The sequence below is a fragment of the Muntiacus reevesi genome, chromosome 5 (genome assembly GCF_963930625.1).
Source record: "Muntiacus reevesi chromosome 5, mMunRee1.1, whole genome shotgun sequence".
NCBI lineage: Eukaryota > Metazoa > Chordata > Mammalia > Artiodactyla > Cervidae > Muntiacus > Muntiacus reevesi.
In genome coordinates, this window is record NC_089253.1 from 107,351,369 (window position 1) to 107,378,121 (window position 26,753).

The 26,753-nt window shown below is 36.6% G+C and overlaps 1 protein-coding gene across 1 annotated transcript in view; it reads left to right on the plus strand.

Moving 5' to 3' along the window:
• Positions 1–26,753, plus strand: part of XPR1 (xenotropic and polytropic retrovirus receptor 1) — a 191,026-nt gene that overhangs the window by 98,597 nt on the left and 65,676 nt on the right. The window lies entirely within an intron of this gene.

The following is a 26,753-nucleotide window of genomic DNA, read 5'->3' on the forward strand; positions in this document are numbered from 1 at the left end:
TGGTTTATAAGAATAGGATGCTTGTGAGGCTTACAAGAAGATGGGCAAGAAATGCCATGCCCTGAGAACTTACTGGGCTACAGTTTTGTAATCAAAAGAAAAGTGGGAAGGGGGAGAAGACCTTCTTGAATAGATGTCATATTTTCATCATTAGCTCCTCCTCCAGGTTAAGCAGGGGAGTTTTATTGTCTTTGCTGGTCAAGCTAAGTCTACAGATTATTGTTTTTTGTATGTGCAGAGAGCATGTCCTAGGGATCATTAACTTAGTGAGCTCACTGGGCAGGATATGGGTCTCTTGCCACCATTGTTTTACTGTTTTGGGACATGTTCTGTGCTTCTGTTGCATGGTTTTGTGGTTAAGCAAGCCTACTTTTTTGAGTAATCATTAACTTACAGGGGTCTCCTGTATATTTTTACTTACAGTCCCCCGGTGAGATTAACTATTTAGTCACCTATTTGTCCCTTCATTCTGTCCCTATCATATCAATATTAAATTTCTGATTTTGTTGTTTATATTATTGTTATGCAGGAAATGGTATGGTTTGTAGAAATATATTCTAAATTATTTGAGGGTGATGTCATCATTTTGAAACTTACTCTCAGATGGTTCAGGGAAACGAATCATTTTTCTATTTGTATGGTTTTTTTCTTTTTTTTTGATGTGTCCTTTTTCCACACCAACACCCAGTTCTCAGACTCCAACTGGGTATCTGGCAATTCAGTTCAGTTCTAACATTATCTACCTGGGATTTAGTGTCAGATCCCACGAGTTTAAGGGTAGTCCTACAGGGCAGTCCATACACCAGCTGCAAGTAGAGTCCTGAGCACCCATACTTCTGCTTGGTCAACTACAATATTGGGAGCTACATGACCCACTCCTCCCTCACATTTGGTAATTTGCTGAAATGACTCACAGAACTCAGGAAAGTGCTCTACTTATGCAACAGACAAATGGAAGGAGATGCACAGGGCAAGGTATTGAGGGTTGGGTGATTATTTCAGAGTTCCCATGCCCTCTGTAGGCATGCACATTGATATATTAACCAACTTGGAAGCTCTCTGAACCCAGCTGTTCACGGGGTGGCTCAGACAGTTAAGAATCTGCCTGCAATGCAGGAGACGTGGGTTTGATCCTGGGTGGGGAAGATCCCCTGGAGAAGGCAATAGCAACCCACTCCAGTATTCTTGCCTGGAGAATCCCCATGGACAGAGAAGCCTGGCGGGCTAAAGTCCAGGGGGTCGAAAAGAGTCAGAGATGACTAAGTGACTAACACACATGTATAATTGATTAAATCTTTGGTCACTTGAACTTAATCTCTAGCCCCTCTCCCCTCACTGGAGGTCAGGGAGTGAGGCTTTTAAAGGTCTAACACCTAATCACAGTCTTGGTCTTTCTGGTGACCAGCCTTCATCTTAAAGCAATCTGCAGGGGATGAAGGGACTAGCAAAAGGCACCTCATTAGCATAAGCTCGTTTTGAGCAACAAAAGACATTCCTGTCACTCATGAAATTACAGAGTTTTATGAGCTCTTTCCAGGAATCAGGATCAAAGACCGCTTGCATACATATGTTGTTATTTATACCACTCTATGATACCGTACCTACAACTTTTCTGTAAGTTTGAGATTGTTTGCAAATAAAAAAGTTTTTTTTTCTAAATGTATTTTTTCTGTTCCCCTAAATTTAAAAATTAAATCAGCCAATTCTAGACAAAGGGGGAATTCCAGATTTCCTATTCATAAAGGAGTGAAATTAGCAATATACTTTAAAATAATTTATATTCATTAACAGTGCTGTCAGATGACAAAAATAATGCAGTTTAGTAAATGAGTTTGATATCCTTTATTCAGGGGTAGACAGTACATGGATTGGAAAGTACAATGCCTCACAAACAGGGGTACTCTCTTTCTGAAGGATTTGGGCAGGCAGGATCGAGTTGTATAGTTATAAGCTGACTTACAGAGAAGACAGTGGCACCCCACTCCAGTACTCTTGCCTGGAAAATCCCATGGACGGAGGAGCCTGGTAGGCTGCAGTCTGTGGGGTCGCTAAGAGTCAGGCACAACTGAATGACTTCACTTTCACTTTTCCCTTTCCTGCATTGGAGAAGGAAATGGCAACCCACTCCAGTATTCTTGCCTGGAGAATCCCAGGGACAGAGGAGCCTAGTGGGCTGCCGTCTATGGGGTCACACAGTCGGACTGAAGCGACTTAGCAGCAGCAGCAGCAGCAGCAGGCTGACTTAAGTTTAGATTTGTGATGTAGTCTGGGTCACTGGGGCAGCCTCCATTTTGTAGGTCCTGATATATGAATTTCCTTTATCAGCACAAAACCATTTTTTAGGAAGTCAGAGCAGTGTGATGGAACATGCTTAATTTTTCAATTGAGACTTAATTCACAGATCATGGAATTCATCCATTTAAAGTGTATAGTTTAGTGAGTTTTAGTATATTCACAGAGGTGTACAGCCAGTACCATAGTCGCTTTTGAACCCTTTTCATCACTCCCCCAAATCCCTGTACCATTAGCAGTCACTCTTCCTTGCTTTTCATCTCCCACAGTCCTAGGTAACACCAATCTGCTTTCTGGCTTTGGATTTGCCTATTCTGAACATTTAATATAAATGCAGTCAGACATTATGTGGTCTTTTGTGACTAACTTCTTTCATTTAACAGAATGTTTTCCTAGATCATCCATGTTGTAGCATGTATCAGTACTTTATTTCTTTTAATTGGCAAACAATATTCTATCTTATGGATAAGGTTACATTTTATTCAGCTGTTAGTCCATCAGTTGATGGATGTTGGGGTTGCTTCCACCTTTTGACTATTATAAAAAATGCTGCTATGAATATTTGCATACAGATTTTTTTTATGCCTTTAAGTTTTCAGTTCTCTTGCATATATACTTAGATGTGGAATTTCTAGGTCATAAAGTAACTCTGTTTAAGCAGCTGTACCGTTTTATATTTCCATCAGCAGTGTATGAGGGTTCTAGTTTCTCTTACCCTTGCCACTTGTAGTTTTCCCAGTTTTTGGTTATCACCGTCCTAGGGATGTGAGATAGTATGTCACTGTGGGTTTTGGCTTTTTGTTTGTTTTGGTAGTGGTGCATATGGCTGGTAGGATCTTAGTTCCTGGACTAAGGATTGAACCCATGCCCTCTGCTGTCAAAGCACAGAGTCCTAACCACTGCATTGCCAGGAAATTCCCCTATCATTGTGGTTTTGATTTGCATTTCCCAACTGGCTAATGATCAGTTAAATCTTTGGATCTATGAACTTGGGATGTCTCCCCTTTTTTTTTGTATCATCTTTAATTTCTTTCAACAGTTTTTTATAATTTTCAGAGTAAATCTTTAACAAATTTATTCTTAAGCCTTTTATTCTTTTGTACACTTTTCTAAATGGAATTGATTTCTTAATTTCTTTTGAAATATGATTGGTTTTTAATATAGATATTGAAAGTTCTTTTTGTAAGTTGTATTTGTTTTGATACTTTGCTTTCCTGGCCATCATCTCCTCTTACAAAGAAGAGTAGATACAGATGGAAGAAGTTTGTAGTTACAAACTAACTCAAATTATTTATTTTCAAATTTCACTCACTAATTCCAAAAATTTTCTTTGTTTGCCTATTAAATTTTTATCTTTTTTGGTATCCTCTAATTGCTGTTAAAAACCGAGAGGATTAGTTTCATCTTTAGTTTTTCCAGATGAATCACAGTCGATTTGTATTCCTCATTTGGGAGATTCTTTTTTTAATTGTTTCCAAATTTTTTAGTATGCAGGCATTTGTGTGTATTTTTTGGCAATAGCAATTTTTTTTCATTTATTTTTATTAGTTGGAAGCTAATTACTTCACAACATTTCAGTGGGTTTTGTCATACATTGATATGAATCAGCCATGGAGTTACACGTATTCCCCATCCCGATCCCCCCTCCCACCTCCCTCTCCACCCGATTCCTCTGGGTCTTCCCAGTGCACCAGGCCCGAGCACTTGTCTCATGCATCCCACCTGGGCTGGTGATCTGTTTTACTATAGATAATATACATGCTATTCTCTCAAAACATCTCACCCTCACCTTCTCCCACAGAGTCCAAAAGTCTGTTCTGTACATCTGTGTCTCTTTTTCTGTTTTGCATATAGGGTTATCATTACCATCTTTCTAAGTTCCATATATATGTGTTAGTATGCTGTAATGTTCTTTATCTTTCTGGCTTACTTCACTCTGTATAATGGGCTCCAGTTTCATCCATCTCATTAGAACTGATTCAAATGAATTCTTTTTAACAGCTGAGTAATATTCCATGGTGTATATGTACCACAGCTTCCTTATCCATTCGTCTGCTGATGGGCATCTAGGTTGCTTCCATGTCCTGGCTATTATAAACAGTGCTGCGATGAACACTGAGGTGCACATGTCTCTTTCATATCTGGTTTCCTTGGTGTGTATGCCCAGAAGTGGTATTGCTGGGTCATATGGCAGTTCTATTTCCAGTTTTTTAAGAAATCTCCACACTGTTCTCCATAGTGGCTGTACTAGTTTGCATTCCCACCAACAGTGTAAGAGGGTTCCCTTTTCTCCACACCCTCTCCAGCATTTATTGCTTGTAGACTTTTGGATAGCAGCCATCCTGACTGGCATGTAATGGTACCTCATTGTGGTTTTGATTTGCATTTCTCTGATGAATGATGTTGAGCATCTTTTCATGTGTTTGTTAGCCATCTGTATGTCTTCTTTGGAGAAATATCTGTTTAGTTCTTTGGCCCATTTTTTGATTGGGTCATTTATTTTTCTGGAATTGAGCTTCAGGAGTTGCTTGTATATTTTTGAGATTAATCCTTTGTCTGTTGCTTCATTTGCTATTATTTTCTCCCAATCTGAGGGCTGTCTTTTCACCTTACTATAGTTTCCTTTGTTGTGCAAAAGCTTTTAATTTTCATTAGGTCCCATTTGTTTATTTTTGCTTTTATTTCCAATATTCTGGGAGGTGGGTCATAGAGGATCCTGCTGTGATTCATGTCGGAGAGTGTTTTGGCAATAGCAATTTAAAAGTCCCATTTCTAAATACCCTTTTCAAAAAGCTGTCTCCATTAGGACAGATCACTTTTGAAAAGCACATGCCTTCTTACTTATTGTTGAAATGTTACCTTTTCTTTGAAAGGACAGATTGAATGTTTTTGTTTGTTTTTTTTTTAATTTTAATATCTGCTACATAGCACACTACTGAAAGCTACTTACTCCAGAAAAGTTCAGCAAATACAAAACATTTGTTTTCTGATTTTAGGCTTAACAGCTTTTTAAATTACTTTGACATGAGATGAATGGCACACTTTTGTGTTCAATGAAAGATTTTTACTATTACTATAGCTTACTACAAACTACTTTAAGAATTTCATTACATTTTTTCTTACTACATTTTAAAGGGTTTTTTTAATTAAAATAATTAATGACCTTGATGAGTTTGTGTAGCAGTTTAGGCAATGCTAGCTTCAGTTTATTACAGTAGTTTGCTCATGAGTAATACAGTGAAGTACTTTCACAAGTTCTCTTCTTTCTCTTTTGCTCAGCTTAATCCTATAGTTCTTTAATTCCAAAGGACTTCCTTCATGTACATGTAATTTTTTTCTCACAAAACATTGGTTTTCTTAAATAAGTTATTTGCTGTTAAGAATATCTTTTCCAGTACATCTTTTTTTTAATATATAGCAAAAAAATTGTTCTTTTGTTTCAAATTAAGATAAAATATGGCAATTTCATAAGCTGAGATATACTAAAAAATCTTTTCTTATCCTATCAAATAGCCAATGTTGTATAGTTTATTCTTTTTATTTCTTCAAGCCCTCAACAGTATTTTTTGGTTGTTTTTTAGTAGTATATGCTAAAAAATAAATGTGTTTCTATGCATTTTTTTAGCATTACATTTTAGTAAAGCTTAATTTTTTAAATAAATTCTATAAATAAATATTCGAATGTTCTTGCCCTCCCCCAAGTGATTACCTTGCTCAATTTGAATCACGCCTCTTTGGAGACCACTGATCTAGGCTATGACTATTGTAAGTTCCAAAGAAGAATGTTTAGCTTAAATATTTCTTTCTGAATGATTGAGTGCTTAGTGTTAAGTTGTAAGGAGAATCAGATGGCATCAACATGACATTGGCCACATTCTTGTTCCTTTTAGGTTTTTAACATATTCATCTCTGAAATAAGTTTCATATCTGGTTATGTCTCAGGTATTTTGAACTCTATAAATAAAATTATTTCAGTGGTATCAGGAAGTTTATAAAGAACGTCTTCAAGGATGGCTAGATTTTAACTAGCCAAAGAACATGCAGTCTGGTGAGAGACGTGTGTCTGTCTGGAAGCCACGGCGTATGCAGGATAATAGATGCACAGACCCATTGCGTTGGAGTAGTGCTTTCTCTTCTGCTACTGCTGTATTACTGCTGTCTAGGAAGAGTGGACATGATTAGATCTCATGTAAGCATTCAGCTAGTAAGTGACAGAGCTAGGATTTGGACCTAGGCAGTCCATAGCCAGTTTTCACAGCCATCTGTTGAGTCCCACACTTTGCGACCCCACCAGGCTCCTCTGTCCATGGAATTTTCTGGGCAAGAATCCTAGAGTGAGTTGCCTTTCCCCTTTCCAGGGATCTTCCTGAGCCAGGGATCAAACGCAGGTCTCCTGCATTGCAGGCGGATTCTGTACCGCCTGAGCCACCAGGAGAGCCCACAGTATAATCCATCAAGTTCTGAATTACCTTTATATTTGCATTTGTTCCAACCAATTTAATTTCTTTACATATACTGTGCTTCTTACAGTATTCTGTTTCAGGTCCTTTCGCCCACTGTTTCCCTTATTTGTCTATATCTCTTCTATTCTCAGTGACTTCTCAGTCCTTTCTTCACTCAGATATTCAGATCAAGTCCCGTCTGATACTGCTTTCAAACATATTCCCACTTTTAATGTATTGATAGTATTGTCGATTTTACCATTTCATCATTCTCTTTTTCTTTATAGTGTTAATTTATAATCTTCAAGGAGGTAATAAACTCTTGAGATTTAAAAGAGAGAAGAAAAAAGAAAAAGAGACCCCTAGGAGAGATTATTAATGAAATTGAGAATGGAACTTAGATTTTCTGTCTCCTAGTTCACTGTCCTTTTTTGTCATATCCTTCTGCCTCCCAATTCAGTAGGTTGCAGTTTTTGTTATTTATTTTTTGGGAAGATTGCATTTGTTAGTACTGTAGGCATACTCTAAGCTATAAGATCAGTAAGGCAAAAAATTATTTGAATTTCCAGAAAAATGCTATAAGGTTCATAGCAGATATTTTCTGTACAGGTTGGTGCTAATGGGAAGGATTGAAATTAAAATTAGCACAAATGAGATAGTTTTGGCCATCATATTACTTTTTTGATATATACAGTGTATTAAGGAAAGGACCACTGAACCTCGTGTGTAATAAACAGGCACTAGATGTTTGTTGGGTGTGTTTAGTTGTCAAATGTGATTCTAATTAGGAGATAAACTTGTGCTTCTGGCCCACATTTGGGATGTAAACTTAAAGGAAATGGAATATGCTTTCCAAAAACTTTTTTTTTTTAAAGAAATTACACTCAGAAGTGAATTGTTATGAAGTATTTCTAGCAGTTAAAAAAGTCTTTTGGTGAAATTGTAATTTGAAAATAAGTTGTGGCAAATAGATTTACAGTGCTGGTGGCTTTAAACTACGAACATAGTTTTTTTCTGGAGGTGAAGTGATTTCAGGGGGAAAATGTAAACAAAAATCATCAATAAGCATTTATTTTGTATCCCCAAATTAACATATCTATATCTTGTGCCTTTTATTTCTCATTTTGGGGTGAAAAAATGAATAAATGAGCAGTAATCTGCAAATTTATTGGCTACTTTTATTTCCTAAAACCTTTAACAAGATCCTCTGCTTCATTCATAGAAGATTCATAGATCTAATTCTGGACTCTGTGTGCCAAAAATAACTCTTCAGAATTGATGTTTCTTTATGACTCTCAAACCCTGTAATTCTGTTATAACCTTCTTTTGGGGAATGCCATCTGAGTTTAGATTGGAAACATGACTAAGATTATATTTATGCAATTCTTTGTGACTCTGAGGACAAAAGATGAAAAGGATATTGTAGAATAAAGTCATAATCAGTAATCTCTGTAGGATTTATGCACATTGCCTTTAATAGAATTAAACAGAAAATATTAAATGTAAGTCTGAAGAGCACATAAAGTTGGCTGTGAGAGTTAAAGCCTTCTTGTCTCGCTGAGTGTGTTCCAGCCTCTTAGACATTTCAGACTCCTTCCTTTAGTGATCAGAGACTTTTCTAGGGGCCTTAAGGCTCTCAGATGTTATTTTTCATAATGATTCTCAGAATCTCGTCCAGTAAAAGAACTTTATTTCCCTCTATGTGAATAAAAATTCTGTGACTAAAGATTTCAGTAAGTTCAGAAAAAAGCAGTGCTTTTCACTGAGTACTCCTCAGTGAGTTCAGTCAGCTGCAGTCTACTTAACTAATTTGTTGCCTGCATCCTGGAACAAGGAAGAGTTGATACTGTATTCTCTTCTCTTTACTTCAGAGATTTTAGCATTCTGAAGCAGTACATCTTAACTTTCTTTAAGGTAAATAAATCACTTTACATATTTTAATAAAAATATAGATGTCTCCTGGGATCGCTAACACTTTACTTCTAGTTTTAGAAGGAATTCTTTATAGTTTATCTGTGAGCTTCTGGTTAAGAATGCAAGTTTAGGAGTGTCTTTGATTTTCCTTTGTGTCTTTATTTTTATGTCTTGGTAACTCATTTTGAATAGTGCTTGTCCTTTTTCTAAAGGACAATTCCCACCCTGTTGCTTCTTAGAAATATTATATCAGTTATTTGTGTTTTAATACCAATTTTCATTAATTTGATGTTTTCCAAATGTTCAACACAAGGTCCCATTTTCTTATGAGTCAGTGAAGTACTAATGCATGTTCAGAGCTAAACATGGAGGTTATAGACTGTAGCAACACTGTATACAGGAAGCTTGTCCTCCTGGTTTGGAAAGGAGCAAACGCTGCTTTGAGGTTAACAAAGCAGAGGTAGGGTTAATACCTCTTACTCTCAAATTAAGTGTAATCTTTATTGGAAAAATTATGATCTCTTCCAGTACTTATGTGTAACAGGATGTGCTAACATCAGGCCCCTGTGAGAAATATGGCAGCGAAGACACAAAAGTGGCCTAGGCATAAGACACTAGAAGGTTAAAAGGTGTTCAGATGTTTAAAAGATGTTTAGATGTATAGAGTTTGTAATACCCAAGTCACCTGAAGACAGTTACCAAAGAGTTCACTCGTTTGTTTTAAAATCTCAATTGTGTAATAAAGTTGCCTAAACTTTAATAGTAGTAGTAGCAGAAGTTAAGCTTGTACTGTCTTGACTCCTCTCACAGTGTGCTGGGATTCAGTTGATAACAATTATCCTAAATGTAGGTAGAAATTATTCATCTCCATGGATGTATGATATGTTCTACTTTAAGTGTAGAAATGATTATCAGTTGAGTTCTTTCACTGCAAGCAGTTAAAAGTTGAAGAGTGAATAAAATGGAGATATGTTGAAGGCAATTATGGTAGCAAATAGGATTGAAAATGGCACCCCACTCCAGTACTCTTGCCTGGAAAATCCCATGGACGGAGGAGCCTGGTAGGCTGCATGCAGTGCATGGGGTCGCTGAGTCGGACATGACTGAGCAACTTCACTTTCACTTTTCACTTTGATGCACTGGAAAAGGAAATGGCCACCCACTCTAGAGAATCCTAGGGATGGGGGAGCCTGGTGGGCTCCCATCTATGGGATCACGCAGACTCAGACACGACTGAAGCGACTCAGCAGCAGCATAGGATTGAAAGAACAGAATAGCTGAATCAACTGAAAAGGAACAAACAGATCAAATTTGGTGCTTCTAGCACTAGACTGTGGACCTTGAGAGCTTGTTTTATCAAATTATCTGTGGTGAAAGACATCTGTATCTGCTGGTTTTTAATTCACTATTTTTTCTTTTAAATAGCTGTTTTGGTTTTGAGCATATTACTGTTTATATGTAAGTACTATTTAACTTAGATAGTGTATTATTTCCTTAACCATCCTATCTCTGTGGATGTCCTTGGGATAGCTTTTTGCTTCAGTGTTCAGTTCCTTCATGGATTTGTGTTTTCTCATAGGTTTTTGACCTCTGAAGGTGTCTCTTACTTTCTTTCAACTCTGCATATATAGAGATGGTCTTTAAATTTTATTCAGCATTTTTAGGTGTTCTGTACTGTGAAAGGTTCTCAGCATGTCTAATCTGCTTTGTTTCTAGAAATGTCTCAGTCTCTTCACCTGCACCTTCTTGTTAAAAATACATCAGACCATACTATTCCCCTGCCTAGTATCTTTTATAAGTCTTACCTAGCCCTTCTGTTCTAGCCCTTCCTTGCTCTCTGTTCAGGTTTACTTTAGATTACTTTCACTTGGTGTGGTCCAGCAGTACAGAATATTCTTCTCAAGTCAGCCATACTCTCAACTCCTATAGTTACCTCTTCCTGCCCTGTATCCTGTAAGTTTCTTCTTTATGTCGCATCTGAAGTGTCATTTCCTCAGAAAGACTTGCTTGATCACTTGCACTGCCTTGGTGCTCATTGTCAGGTTTCCCTAACATCCTATGCTTTCCTTTTTACTACATATTTTGCTCTTCTAATTACTTAATTAGTGTCTGTTTTCTCTCAAAGGATAGAGACTGTGTTAGCCTTTTTGATCACGATATTCCTAGCCAGTAGCACAGTGCCTGGCATATAGTGGATATGCTTAAAATATTTGCTATTTAACATTGATATTTACAATTTATTGTTGGACCGTCTTATTAATTAAATAGTGTGGGGAATGGTATTACAATTAAATCATTCTCTTGACTAGGTTTAGTTGTTTTTTTATTTTTTAATTGGTTTGCCTTCAAGCCATAGATATATTGAATTTTTTTTATTTTGAAATAAACTTATAGAAACATTGCAGGAAGAGTACAGAGAGTTCATGTATACTCTTCATCTAGTTGTCCTATAATGTTGACATCTTACATGATCATAGTGAAATTATTGAAACCAGGAAATTCACGTGTTGGTACATACTACTGAATAAACTATAGACTTTATTAGAATTCTACCAGATTTTTTCCTTGTGTTCTTTTCTGTGCAAGAATCCAGTTCAGGATCCCACATTACACTGAGTTGTTTATCTCTTTAGTTTCCTTCGATCTGTAACATTTCTTTAGTCATGACTTTGACACTTTGATACTATATATATACTATATACTTTGATGAGTTTTTTTTAACAGTATCTAGATTTACTTTTGTCAGATGTTTTTTCATTAATAGATTCAGATTATGCCTTTTTGTCAGAAATACCAAAGAAGTGATATGTCCTTCAAAATACACCATTTCAGGGGTACATGATGTTGACATGTCCCATTTTACTACTGATATTAACTCTGATTACTTGCTTAAAGTACCACCTAGTTTCTGCACTGTAAAGCTCCTATTTTCCCCTTTGTATTGATAAATATCTTCTTGCTCCTCAGACTTTTGCTCTTTGCTTTTAGCATCTGTGGGTGGATCTTGCCTCCAGCAGTTTAATATTGTGGTATTTGCCTAATGGTGAGTTTGTGGTGTTCACACTTCTTCTATCTTTATTAATTAGAATTCTCCTATAATGGAGAGTTGTCTTTTCTCCCACATTTATTATTCAGTTATTTTTACTAATATGGACCTGTGGATATTTGTTTTATTCTATGAATTATAATTTATTCTATCATTTATTTTATTGCTCTGGCCATTGGGAGCTTCTTCACGCTGGCTTCTGTGTCAATTTTGACATCTCCCAGTCCTTTTGTGAGAATTTCTTATTTTCTGATATCACAAGATATTCCAGGGGCATCTTGTATTTTCCCTGCTGCAGCACTACAATCATTTCCTAAGAGCCCTGACTTCTGTTAATTGGGGAATGGTATTTAGAAGTCAAGACCTTCTAAAGGTATTTAGAAGTCAAGTGAATGCTGGGTTTCCTCATTGTTGTTAAGAGAATCAGAGAATCATTTTCCTATACTCTGAGAGCAGATGGAGCAGGAAAAATGTATGTGCGAGTGTGTGTGAGAGTATGTGTGTGTGTTAACCATTGCATATATACATATCTGTATTGTTTTGTCTATTTATGTATATATTAACAACCATGAATTCACACTGGTATGTCTGATTTACTCTAACACATAAGGTTCACTGTAGCATTTTTCCTTTTCTGGCCCCCTCAGACTTAGTTCCCTAATACCCTTTCTCCTATTCTGTGCCTGAATTTACCTGATACTCCTTGTCCCAAGAGATAATAGACTATTCACAGCCAATATTTTCTTTTATTCCGTAGGAATTTCGATGTAATATATGTCATCCAGTCTCAAAGCAAATAGAAAAGTTGCTTATATTGGGTTTACCAAAAAGTTCATTTGGGTTTTTCCATAACGTCTTACAGTAAAACCCTAATGAACTTTTTGGCCAATCCAGTAGTTTTGTGTTCTTTACTAGAATTATTATTTTTTTATTGGAGTCTAGTTGCTTTATAATGTTGTGTTAACTTCTGCTGTACAATGACATGAATCAGCTATATGTATACATACAGCCCCTTCCCCTTGGACCTTCTCCCACCCCCATTCCATCCACCTACATTACCACAGAGCACCAAGCTGAGCTCCCTGTGCTATGCAGTAGGCTCCCACTAGCTCTCTGTTTTACACATGGCAGTGCACACACGTCAGTCCCAATCTCCCAGTTAATCTCACCATCACCATCCCCCTGCCCCGTGTCCACACGTCTGTTCCCTGTGTCTGCATCTCTGTTCCTGCCCTGTAAATAGGTTCATCTATACCATTTTCCTAGATTCCACATACATTTGTTAATGGACGATATTTGTTTTTCTGACCTTCTTCACTCTGTATGACACACTCTAGGTCCATCCATGTCTCTGCAGATAATCCAGTTTTATTCCTTTTTATGGCTGAGTGATACTCCATTACGTATATGTACCACATCTTCTTTATCCACTCATCTGTCAATTACAGTCAATAATTAAATGTGTTAGATATGTTCAGGGTTATTCTGGTCAGTAATATTTCCAGAAGGGCTTTTGAGTAGGGTGTCAGGGAACAAGGGAAATAATGTGAATATGAAAGTTGAGGCTGGGGAAGAGACAGTTTTGGGGTGCATAGGAAAAAAATGTTCAGGCAGAAGTACAATTTGTATTGAGGTCCAAAGGTAAGAAAAGTATGACTGATTCAGGGAACTGAATATAGTTCAGAATAGCTATAGAGGTTGAGACTTAAAGGTTCTAATTTCATACTAGAATTAGTTTTGTAGTAGTTAGAAAAGATGCTTGCTATGATTTCAACCTTCTTAAATTTATTAAGATTTATTTTACTGCCTACCATATGATCTATCCCAGAGAATATTCCATGTATACTTAGGAAGAATATGTACACACATACCTCAGAGATATTGTAGGTTTGCTTACAGACCACCACAATAAAGTGAATATTGCAACAAAGCGTGTCAAAATTTTTTGGTCTCCTAGCTCACATGAAAATTATGTTTACACTGTATTGTAGTCTGTTAAGTATGTACTAGCATTATGTCTAAAAAATGTACATATCTCAATTTAAAAAATGCTTTATTGCTAAATACATGCTAATCATCATCTGTGCCTTCAACAAGTTGTAATCTTTTTGCTGGTGGAGGATCTTGCCTGGATGTTGAAAGCTTCTGACTGACTGGGATAGTGGTTGCTAAAAGTTGTGGTTGTGGCAATGTCTTAAAGTAAGACAACAATGAAGTTTGCCTCCTCTGTTGACTCTTCCTTTCTCAAATGATTTTTCTGTAACATGCATTGCTGTTTTACCCTCAGAACTTCTTTCAGAATTGGAGTCAGCCTTCTCAAATCATGCCACTGCTTTATCAACTAAGTAATATTCTAAATCCTTTGTTGTCACTTCACCAGTCTTCACAACATCTTCACCAGGACTCGACTCCATCTCAACAAACTGTTTTCTTTGCTTATCCATTAAAAAGCAACATCTAATTTGTTTAAATTTTATCATGAGATTGCAGTAATTCAGTCACATCTTTTAGACTCTACTTTTTTTGGAGCGAGGGAGGGAATCTACTGTTTTATCTAACTCTTACAGTGATCTATGAGTTATATTCAGATCTGCAAGTTACCCACTTCTGTACTGGCACAGTCTTAAGTCTTTTTTTTCTTCCCTTTTTTTAAAAAAAAAATTATTAGAATATAGTTGCTTTACAATGTTGTGTTAGTTTCTACTGTACAGTGAAGTGAATCAGCCATATGTATACATATATTCCCGCTTTTTTAGATTTACTTAGGCTTCACTTTTCATTATAATTCTCTTGCTCTTTCCTTCAAAGCTTTTAGTTATATCCTCCATGGAAGTCATGATTCCTTCAAGTTATGGAATCAGCTTCTTCCAAAGTCATGTTAATGTTGATATTTTAACCTCTTTCCATTAATCATGAATGTTCTTAATGGCATCAAGAATAGTGACTCCTTTCCAAAAGATTTCCTATTTATGTTGCCTATATCCATCAAATGGATCCTTATCTGTAACAACTATAGCCTTACGAAATATATTTCTTGAATAATAAGACCTGAAAGCTGAAATTTCTCTTGGTCTGTAGACTGCAGAATGAATGTTGTGTTAGCAGGCATGAAAAACAGCACTGATCGCATTGCACATCTCCATCAGGACTCTTGGGTGCCCAGGTGCATTGTCAGCACTAGCATTTTGAAAGAAATAGTTTTTACTAAGCAGTAAGTCTCAATGGTGGGCTTAAAATATTTAGTAAAGTATGTTATAAACAGATGTCCTGTCATGCAGGAGTTGTTCCATTTATAAAGCAGAGGCAGAGTAGATTGAGCATAATTCTTAAGGGTTCTAGGATGTTTGAAATGATTAATAGTCATTGCTTCAACTTCAGGTACCCTGCTGCATTTGCCCCTAATGAAAGAGTCCCCCCATTCTTAAGCTTTTAAGCCAAGCATTGATTTCTCTCTAGCTGTGAAAGTCCTGGATAACATTCTTTTCCAATAGAAGGTTGTTTTATCTACATGGAAAATCTGTTGTTTAGTGTAGCTCCTTTCATTCAGTACCTTAGCTGGATCTCCTGGATAACTTGCTGCAACTTCTACCTCAGCACTTGCCCTTCACCTTGTCCTTTAATGTTACGGAGGTGACTTCTGTCCTTCAACCTCATGAACAACCCTCCACTAGCTTCAGACTTCTGCAGTTCCCTCACCCCTCAGCCTTCGTAGAATTGAGGAGATTTAGGGCCTTCTCTGGTGTAGGCTTTGGCTTAAGGAAAGGCTGTGGCTGGTTTAATCTTCTATTCAAACTGCTAAACTTTCTCTGTCAGCAGTAAGGCTGTTTTACTTTATCGCTTATGTGTTAACTGAAGTAACACTTTTCATTTCCTTTAAGAACTTTTCCCTTGTATTTACAGTTTGGCAGACTGGCATAGGAGGCCTAGCTTTTGGCCTGTCTTGGCTTTGATGTGCCTTCTTCACTAAGCTTAAATATTTCTAGCTTTTGGTTTAAAATGAGATGTGTGACTCTTTCACCTGAATGCTTAGAGGCCATTGTAGAGTTATTAATTGACCTAATATCAACGTTATTGTGTCTTGGGGAATCAGGAGAAGGAGACTGGTGAATGGCTAGTTGGTTGAGCAGTCAAAATACATTCAATGTTTATGGTAAAATTTGCCATCTTATACGGGCGTGGTTCATGGTGCCCCAAAACAATTACAATAGTAACATCAGACATCCCAAGTCATCATAAAGAAGTATAATAATAATGAGAAAGTTTGGAATATTGTGAGAATTACCAAGATGTAACACAGAGACATGCAGTGAACAGATGTTGTTGGGAAAGTGGCGCAAATAGACTTGCTTGATTCAGAGTTGCCACAAACTTTCAATTTGTAAAAATGAAATATCTGTAAAGTGCAATAAAGCTAAAATGAGGTACACCTGTATTCTGCTGCTGTTGGATGGTATGTTCTGTAAGTTTGGTTTAACTTGTTCAAATCCAGTGTTTCCTTATTGATGTTCTGTCTGGATGATCTGTGCATTGTTTGAAGTGATTTATTGAAGAACCCTACCACTATTTTATTGCTTTCTATTTCTCCCTTAGATGTGGGGTCCAGTCCTTTTTCCCCTCTTGGTGAAGCTGGGAGTTCCCTCCCGATTTTCTGGTGATTTGCCAGGGATGGGGTTTATGGCCAGAATGTGTCTCATTCTTTCCTAGTGATTTCAAGTGGATGTGTAGGCATTTTCTCCTTCACCTGATATGTAGGAGTCACTCACCTCATTTCTGGATTACTTTCTGAGTAGTTCTCGAGTCAGTGATGGAGAAGGCAGTGGCACCCCACTCCAGTACTCTTGCCTAGAAAATCCCATGGACGGAGGAGCCTGGTAGGCTGCAGTCTGTGGGGTCGCTAAGAGTTGGGCATGACTGAGTGACTTCACTTTCCTGCATTGGAGAAGAGAATCCCAGGGACGGGGGAGCCTGGTGGGCTGCCGTCTGTGGGGTCACACAGAGTCGGAAGCGACTTAGAAGCAGCAGCAGCAGCACATTCAGTTGTGTCTGAGGGAAGAGATGAATTCAAGAGTTGTCTGTGTTGCCATCTTGAACTAGAACACTCAATCCATGTTTTAAGAGAGATGCAGCTATAAAGTATGCTTTAGTTGTTCATTTGTCTATATGTAATTAAGAGCCCAAACTGATTTTTAGATTAGGAATTAGTTAAGGTTTTTTAATTGAATTGAATATGTTCATTTTTCCTCAAGGAAATAGAAACCTGACCACTTTCTATTACCAAATCTTCTATTTAAACATAAAATCACTAAGATTTTTTTAAAAACTGATTTTATTAGCCAGTTTGTTTCATTATTGCTTTATCTGTTTTTCCTTTGTTGTCTCATCTTTCTTAATGTGATTCAGGGATGCATTTTTAAAGTTGTCTGTCAGTCATTGGAAGAGTCTATCAATGGCTATTTTTCTGTTCTAATTTGAAGGCTACTGAACAGTCTTAGAATATAGAGGAGGAGGGAAGTGTATAACGTTCTGGCTTTGAGGCAATTGGAGCTGAGAACTTAATTTTTTTTTTTAGTTGACATGTTGCTATGAAGTCAGAATAAAATTTGGAAATATTGGGGAAGTTTTTCAACAAAGATGTAATTTATGGATCTTAAAGAAGTAACAAAGAGTACAACATGCTTGGTTTTTCAATACTTTTTTTGTTAGAAAGCTGTGTTTCCTAACTTTTCATATCTGACTGGAATATTGATGTTATGTCTTATAAAAGCATTCTATTTTTAGCTACCTGCCTTCTGCTTCAGAGAGAAATTACTGTCGTTTTTTGAAAGCTTTATTCTTGGAATAAGTAACCAGAGTGGTTATAATTCTTATGGTTCATTCTTGATTTCATCTTTGCAAAAAAAAACCCTGAAAATTCAGTTAAACTAATACCTCTCAAGTAATCATCAGATATTTTGTATTTGTCTATGGCCATGCCACCCTGAACATGCCTGATCTCTGAAGCTAAGTGGGGTTGGGCCTGGTTAGTACTTGTATGGGATTTATTTTGGTTTGTTTTTAGTAAATACAATCTTAATGTATATAACCTGTTGCTTTATAGAAGTGAAAAACCTATGATTACTGAGTAGCTTTAAACTGCATAGATTTGATTAACAAAGTAGCTTTAAATAATGGCATATACTTTCTAGTTAATGTAAAATAATTAGGCTAACAGAATTAACAAATGAAAGTCCTTCAGTGAAGAATAGATAATTCACTTAACAATATCATCTGTGTACAAATCAGTGTTTTGTCCTGTTGGTGAAATGGAGAAACAGTACTAGAAAGAGTTCTTACTGTCCTTTAGGGGAATCCAGCTCCGTCTTCCATATGTACTAATTCCTGAAACCGATTTGCCTCAGTCATTGCCAGGCAGTTGTCCAAGAGTCCCCTTTCAGATGGCCTTTCTCTGATTTTATAAAAGAAAGGCTTGTTTCTTATTAAATCTGAATTGACTCTCTGGCTCCCAAACAAAGGAACACTGAAATACTCAAATATTTGATGTCGATGTTGAGAAAGTGAGTGATTAACGGGGAAACAAATCTTTCTGAAGTCAAATTGTTTTCAGTGAAATTGAAGAATGACTTTTTTGTCACCCTATGCATTATTAAAACTGTGTGTGTGTGCTCACTCAGTTTTATGTAAATCTTTGCAGCCCCATGTACTATATGTAGCCTGCCAGACTCCTCTGTCCAAAAATTTTCTAAGGAAGAATACTGGAGTGGATTGTCATTCCCTACTCCAGGGGATCTTCCCCACCCAGGGATCCTGCATCTCCCTCATCTCTTGCATTGGCAGGCAGATTCTTTACCACTAGCACCACCTGGGAAACCCCAGCAACAGATCTATATACAGGTTTTGGAAAACATTTGGAAGGAGTTCAAAGAATTGATGTTGCTACAACATACTTTCATTCCAGTCTACTTATTTATCTTTCTAGGAATAAAGTAACGTTTATCAATGGATATATGAACTAATTGGGAGAAAAAGTATCATCCATTTAAAGATGAGATTTATTTTCAAATTACCAATGATATTTTACTTTTTATATCTGATGTTTATCAAAGCTTATTACATTCTTGTTGTACTGATGTAGTATGATGTAGTATATTCTAATAATAGTAATGATAGCTCAATCCAAAAGAAATTCTAATATTTGAGTTTTATGGTTTGAAAAGTTGTATTTAAATTTTCATTTATCTACATTTAATATCTAGGAAGTACAGTATTGATAATCATAAATGACTTCCAGATCCAAAACTATATTAGAATAAATTTTGTAATGTAAATAGAATGGAAATATAAGTTAAAGAAAAAAAATGAAATTATATAAAATTTCCAAATATTAAGAGCTCATTTATGTATTTGATAATGGATGGATGATCATATTGCTATGGCATTTAAATTCCATTAGTTACATTTAAACTGATGTTATATTAATTTAAAATGCAAATATTATGATGCATCAAAAATTTCATTGCTTATAAGTATTTAAATGTGCTCAAAACGTTTTGTCATAATTTTATTCAAGATAGTTTTTCAAAAATTTTTTTAGAGGTTTTGAAAGCAAAAAATAGTTGAAAACACTGGTATACATGATTTGTTTTGCTATTGAATTATCCCCTCTTTGGAATTATTTATTGATATTTCATTTATTTTGATCATCTGATGACCAGACTCATTGGAAAAGGCCCTGATGCTAGGAAAGATCAAGGGCAGAACAAGAGGGTGTCAGAGTATGAGATGGCTGGATGGTATCAGTGATAACAATGAATATGAACTTGGTCAGACTCTGGGAGATGGTGAGGGACAGGGAGGCCTGGCGTGCTGCAGTCCACGGGGTCGCAGAGAGTTGGACATGACTGGACAACTGAGCAATAACAATAATTTCATCTGTTGGTGGTTTTTGACTAGCAGACATTAGATCAGCATTCATTGGGGTGATAAATAATTCCAATTATGTCAAAGCTAGTGCCAATGAGATAATTTCATCTCAATTATATGTCACTAGAGGAACCGGAGATCAAATTGCCAACATCTTGGGTCATAGAGAAAGCAAAGGAATTCCAGAAAAACTTCTACTTCTGCTTCATTGAGTACACTAAAGCCTTTGATTGTGTGGATCACAACAAACTGTGGGAAATTCTTAAAGAGATGGGAACACCTATCTCAGGAGACCTTAGTGTCTAATGAGAAATCTGTATGCAAGTCAAGAAGCAACAGTTAGAACTGGACCTGGAACAATAAGCTGGTTCAAAATTGGGAAAGGAGTTTGTCAAGGCTGTATATTGTCACCCTGCTTGTTTAATTTATATGCAGAGTACATCATGCGAAATGCTGGGCTAGATGAAGCACAAGCTGGAATCAAGATTGCCGGGAGAAATATCAATAACCTCAGATATAGAATGACACCACCCTTATGGCAGAAAGTGAAGAAGAACTAAAGAGCCTCTTGATGAAAGTGAAAGAGAAGAGTGAAAAAATTGGTGTAAAACTCAACATTCAGAAAACTAAGATCATGGCATCGGGTCCCATCATTTCATGGCAAATAGATGGGGGAACAATGGAAACAGTGACAGACTTTATTTTGGGGGGGCTCCAAAATCACTGCAGATGGTAACTGTAGCCATGAAATTAAAAGAGGCTTGCTCCTTGGAAAGAAAACTATGACAGAACTAGACAGCATATTAAAAAACAGAGACATTACTTTGTCAACAAAGGTCCGTCTAGTCAAAGCTATGGTTTTTCCAGTAGTCATGTATGAATATGAGAATTGGACTGTAAAGAAAGCTGAGCATCAGAGAATTGATGCTTTTGGTGGTGGAGAATACTCTTGAGAGTCCCTTGGACTGTAGGAAGATCAAGCCGGTCAATCCTAAAGGAAATCAGTCCTGAATATTCATTGGAAGGACTGATGCTGAAGCTGAAACTCCAATACTTTGGTCACTTGATGCGAAGAACTGACTCATTTGAAAAGACCCTGATGCTGGGAAAGATTGAGAGCAAGAGGAGAAGGGGATGACAGAGGATGAGATGGTTGGATGACATCACTGACTCAAGGGATATGAGTTTGAACAAGCTCCGGGAGCTGGTGCTGGACAGAGAAGCCTTGCAGCCCGTGGATTCACAAAGAGTTGGACACGACTGAGCAATTGAACTGAACTGATACTAAATCTGATTAGTGTCCCCACATCTCCTCATTTACAAAACATATCTGATCACACAAGGATGTCTCATTGGTCATAGGAAAAGGCTACAGGGCCTGACTGATCTGGCCTCTGCTTGCTTGTCTAGCCTTGACTGCCACCGGTGTCCTCCTTGCTCCCTGGATTGCTGTTACACCGTCCTCTTCAGTTTCTCAAATGTCTCCTGTTTGTTTCATTTTACAATATGTTATATGCTGTTCTTGCTGCTTGGAGTGCTTCTGCTGCTCTAGCGAATGCTTACTTACCTGTCAGATTTCATCTCAGATGACTTTCAGAGACTCCCTCAACTGCCCCTCTCCCAATTCTTGCAGACTAGATTGGGTCCACTAATTTTTTTTATTTTTACATTTACTTTTTTCTTCAGACCCATATTACAGTTCATATATTTGTGTGAGCATTTGATTAAGTCTGCTTCCTTGTGTAAGGTGTAATCTCTGAGGGCAGAGTTTATATGTATCTTGCTTATCATTATATTCCTAGCACCTGGCTCATTGCCTGATTCATGGGAGGGACTTACTGCTTGTTGAATGAATGACACTGAATTAGTCCTATTTCTACTACACCAGTGATTTTAGAGTAACATTTTAATGTTTGAAATCCTTCTTTGCCATATGCTTTATATAATCACCCATCTGTTGATGAAGTAGCATTTGGGAAAAAAATAGAATTTTAAGTTATTTATTCCTTATTTGTAAATCACACTTTTAAAAAAATCTCAGAACACTTTTTTTTTTTCCTAAAAGCATGGAACCAGTAGTGCTAAATATTCTTCCTATATTTGATGGAACCTAGTCACATGTTAATCTTTATTTATCAGCCATCTTCATTTATGAATAGTTTTTGAGATGCTAAGAAGCCATAGAAGCTATTGCATATGGAATATAATAAAAATGCAAAGAGATGGTGGTAATATTAAAGTTTATGCCTCTCAAACTATTTTTCCACAGAATCATATTCTTGAAAATTTTAATAAATGTTCTTCACCCCCTTCCCTAGCCTCCCTCTACCCCCAAGAAGGATTGTGTTCTTATAAATAACTTTCAGAAACAGTATACTACTTCCCCTCTTATAAAATAATAACAATGTATGTTTGCATAGTAAAACTTCTTCCTTGAAGCAAAGTTTCTCAACTTGGTGGTGGTAACATTTCGGGTTCTCTGTTGAAGAAGAGGAAAGAAAGAAGATGATGTCCTGAGCCTTATAGGGTGTTTAGCAGCATCCTTGGCCTCTATCCCCTAAACTCCAGTAACACCCTCTTAGTTTTAAGAAACAGAAATGCCTCTAGACATTTACAAATGACCCCCAGGAGACAGAATCATCCCTCATTGAGAATTACTACATTAGAGAGATCAGCTTATACTTGTATTTCCCAGACTGACTTGAATTCCTTGAAATTCTTCTCCTCCTCCTTTCCTGTCATCTCTATACATAATGTCCTGGGAAATGGTATTTTAGATTATCTTTTTAGTAAAACTAAACTAATTCTACTTTTTTCTTCTAGTTTTTAGACTCCTCCTTAAAACCCTTCAAAACTTTCCATTGCACTTTGAATGAAATTTAAACTCAACATGATCTTCCTGTATATAAAGGCCTTTGCTTACTTCCCTGACCTTACCTCCTGTCACATCATACTGTCAGTCCCATTGTGATCTGCTTTCAGGTCCCCTCAGGCACCTGATTCCTAATGCACTGTTCCTTCTATTGGTAATCATTTGCCCTTTCTGTTCCTTATGTTTTAGGTTCAGGTTTCAGATAAAAAGTTATCTCCTATGGAGAGGTCTTTTCTGATGATCTCTTAGCCTGCCAAAAAGGATAGTCATCCATTCTGTTTCTTCAGTCTATCTCAATACCCTGTTTGTTGTTTTCATTATACTTTCTAGTTTGTAACTCTTTGTTTATTTGTGTGGTTTTTTTCCCTTTCTGCTTCTGTCATTAGACTATAGACTTTATGAGGGCAGAAACCACATCTATCTTGTTCTTCTATCTCCAGCGTTTAGCACAGAGCCTGTCATCTATAGGACAATAATTATTTGTTGAATAAATAAATAGGCTTTAATGTTTCAGTGTGTTTCTGTTATAGGGTTAAACTTGGAGTTAAAATATTTTTTATTGAGTTGTAATTCAGATACCGTAAAATTTCACCCTTTGAAGATATAAATTTAGTGGTTTCTAATATATTCACAAGATTGCACAGCCATCACTACTGTCTTAATTCCAAGACATTTTTATCACTCCCAGTCTCCCTCCCCACATCCCCTGCCAACCACTAGTCTACTTTCTGTCTTTATGGATTTAACTGTTCTGGACATATCATATAAAATGGGATTTTGTAATACGTTATATTTAGTGTTTGGCTTCTTTTCTTTTCCACAATACTCTCAAGGTCTGTTCTGTAGCATGTATATTACTACTACATGCTGTGTGTGTTGTAGCATGTATAATACTACTACTGCGTCTTATGGCTGAATAATATTTTATTACATGAATATGCCATGTTCTGTTTATCCTACGTCAGTTTAGAGACTCTTCTGTTATTTCCACTTTTTGGCTATTATGAATAATGCTGCTCTGGGCATTCGTGCACAATTTTTTTTTCACTTCTCTTGGGTATATACCTAGAAGTGGAATTGCCGGATCATATGGTAGCTCTGTAATATTTTGAGGAACTTAAACATTTTTCCCAAGTGCCTGCATCATTTCATATTCTCACCAGCAATATACAAGAGTTTCAGTTTGTCTCCACTGTTGCCAACACTTGTTGTCTTTTTTCTTTTTTTTTTTGAGATATGTCTGTTCAGATCCTTGCCCGTTTTTAAAATTGAGTTTAATTGGGCTATTTATCTTTTAGTTGTTTTGTTTTAGGAGTTCTGGGTATTAGATTCTTATCTGACATATGGTTTGCACATGTTTTCTTTCATTCTCTGGTTGTCTTTTCACTTTCTTGATAGTGCCCTTTTAAACACCTAATTTTTAATTTTGATGAATTCCACTTTATCAGTATTTTCTTTTATTACTTATACTTTTGGAAAGTTATCTTTGGAAACATTGCCTCATCTAAGATCATGAAGATTTATACCTGTTTTTCTTTACAAGTTTCATACTTTTCAAATTTATATTTGGGTCAGCATCATTCCTTTGTACACAAATATTTAATTGTTGGAGTTTAGTCTTTTTAAACTTTAATAGAGAGTTACAGTTTTCTCAAAATTATTATGAAACAAATATGTTTCATATTTACAATTTAAAAAATAAAATATGGAGTGCATTTTGTGTACCAGACATTATGCTGGACATAGGATCTGTAAAGATAAAAAAATATGTAATTCTTACCTTCAATCTCTCAAAGCTCTGGAAATTAAGAAAACTGAAAGTAGTCGTAAAAATTTGAGGTTAAAAATTGTTTTAAAGAATTGGTTTTTGAGAGATTTTATGTGAAAGTAAGATGACACTTAACGGTAAAATATATATATATGTATATAGTCCTGAAAATTGCTATAAAAAGCACTTGATGGTGGTTGCTATGCAGTAAGAATATTTTACCTTGATTAGTACTCTTAGAGTTATTTGCTATTAACTTACTAATTTTGGGAGTGGTAGATGAGAAAGAAATGGTCTGCCATCCACAAATGGAAAGCAGAGATAAAACTGTAACAGAAATGACAGATCTCTCGTTATTCTCTCGCTCTCCTTCTCTCTCTCTCTCTTTAATATAACTGACGTATTAATATTTATTTAACTAAGAGCAAAGGGTCTTTACAGCTGTACTCTCTGAGTCATTCTTTGCCAGTTCTGGATTTTTTTCCCCCACCCTTTCATCTTTCTTCCTTTTTTTCTCTTGATGTTAATCTTATGTTTGTTGATAGATCTTGCTAATATATGGACATATTTACACAAGATTTCTTTGAATTAAATTTAGTCTTTTGTGACTAATTGAATTGATAGTTTTGTAAGTGATTGACATTAGGACATGTTGGGGTTTTTTTCCTAATAATACAATAGAGTATAAAATTAAAATTTTTAAAAAGTGGGTAGATAGTAGAGTAAGATATTGCTCTTATTCTAAATAAACTATAGCCAGATATATTATAAAAGCAACTTCTGGAAAATTCCCAGGCTGTCTGGTTGTTAGGACTCAGTGCTTTTACTATGGGGGCCCGAGTTCAGTCCCAGATACGGGAACTAAGATCCTGAAAGCCATTTAGAGAGGCCAGAAAAAAAAACAGAGTAGCATATGTTACCATGGAGCATCTTTTAACTCAAGGTCAGTTTTTCAAAAAGCTTTGACCTGCTTTATTGTTTGAAAAAATAATTCTCACTGGCCTTGGGCAGTTACAGCCTTTATTGTACCTCAGCTGCTAAGCTTACATGAGGAACTTAAAGTAGCCATCCTTTCTTTACTGTAAAATTAGTAGAATCCTGCATAAATTGTTCAGTTCTAAAGCATAAGAATAGAGAAGTAGTAGTGCTATTTTTTTTTTACATTTTTGTTTTCAAATTAAATGAATAGATTCAACATGCTTTTTAAAACTTCATTTTAAGCTTTTGTTTTCTTTAAAATATCTCTGGAATTAGTGTGTGTGCGTGTGTGTGTGTGTGTGTGTGTGTGTGTGTGTGTTACATACTGCTTCAGTTCAGTTCAGTCACTCAGTCATGTCCAACTCTTTGCGACCCCATGAATCGCAGCACGCCAGGCCTCCCTGTCCATCACCAACTCCCGGAGTTTACCTCAAACTCATGCCCATCGAGTCGGTGATGCCATCCAGCCATCTCATCCTCTGTCATCCCCTTCTCCTCCTGCCCCCATTCCCTCCCAGCATCAGGGTCTTTTCCAGTGAGTCAACTCTTCGCATGAGGTGGCCAAAGTATTGGAGTTTCAGCTTCAGCATCAGTCCTTCCAATGAACACCCAGGACTGATCTCCTTTAGGATGGACTGGTTGGATCTCCTTGCAGTCCAAGGGACTCTCAAGAGCCTTCTCCAACACCATAGTTCAAAAGCATCATTTTTTCAGCGCTCAGCTTTCTTCACAGTTCAACCTCACATCCATACATGACCACTGGAAAAACCATAACCTTGACTAGATGGACCTTTGTTGGCAAAGTAATGTCTCTGCTTTTTAATATGCTATCTAGGTTGGTCATAACTTTCCTGCCAAGGAGCAAGTGTCTTTTAATTTCATGGCTGCAATCACCATTTGCAGTGATTTTGGAGCCAAAAAAAAAAAAAAGCAAAGTCTGACACTGTTTCCACTGTTTCTCCATCTATTTTCCATGAAGTGATGGGACCAGATGCCATGATCTTAGTTTTCTGGATGTTGAGCTTAGGAAATACTATTTCTCTCATTTCTGGAGAGGTGAATTATTTAAGGATTTCCGGGATTCTCCTAAGATTTGAAGCATCTGAGGGATGTAAAAGAACCTATACTTTCTCTGGGCATTTCAAGCCTTAGAGATCCAGAAATAAGATAGTTCTAAATTACAGTTAGCATCTGGAGTCTAATCAGAGCTCACTTGGGCAAGAAACATACCCTTTTTAGCCTTGGGGTTCCTGAAGATATATATATCTGTACTACAAGATTGAGTAAATCAATATGCTAGATGACAACTCACAATGTGGATCCTGCCTGCAAAGACATACACTGATTGACCCACACAATGTTTTTAAAATATCTAGATTTTTTACTTCTCCCTGAAAAATTGGAAGATCTGACAACCTAGGCAACAACTAGCTAGATGGACTTGTGCTCTGCTGTTAACTAGAATCCATACCACTACTTATCCTGAATGTGTCAGTTGCCATTTATCACCACTCTTGCACA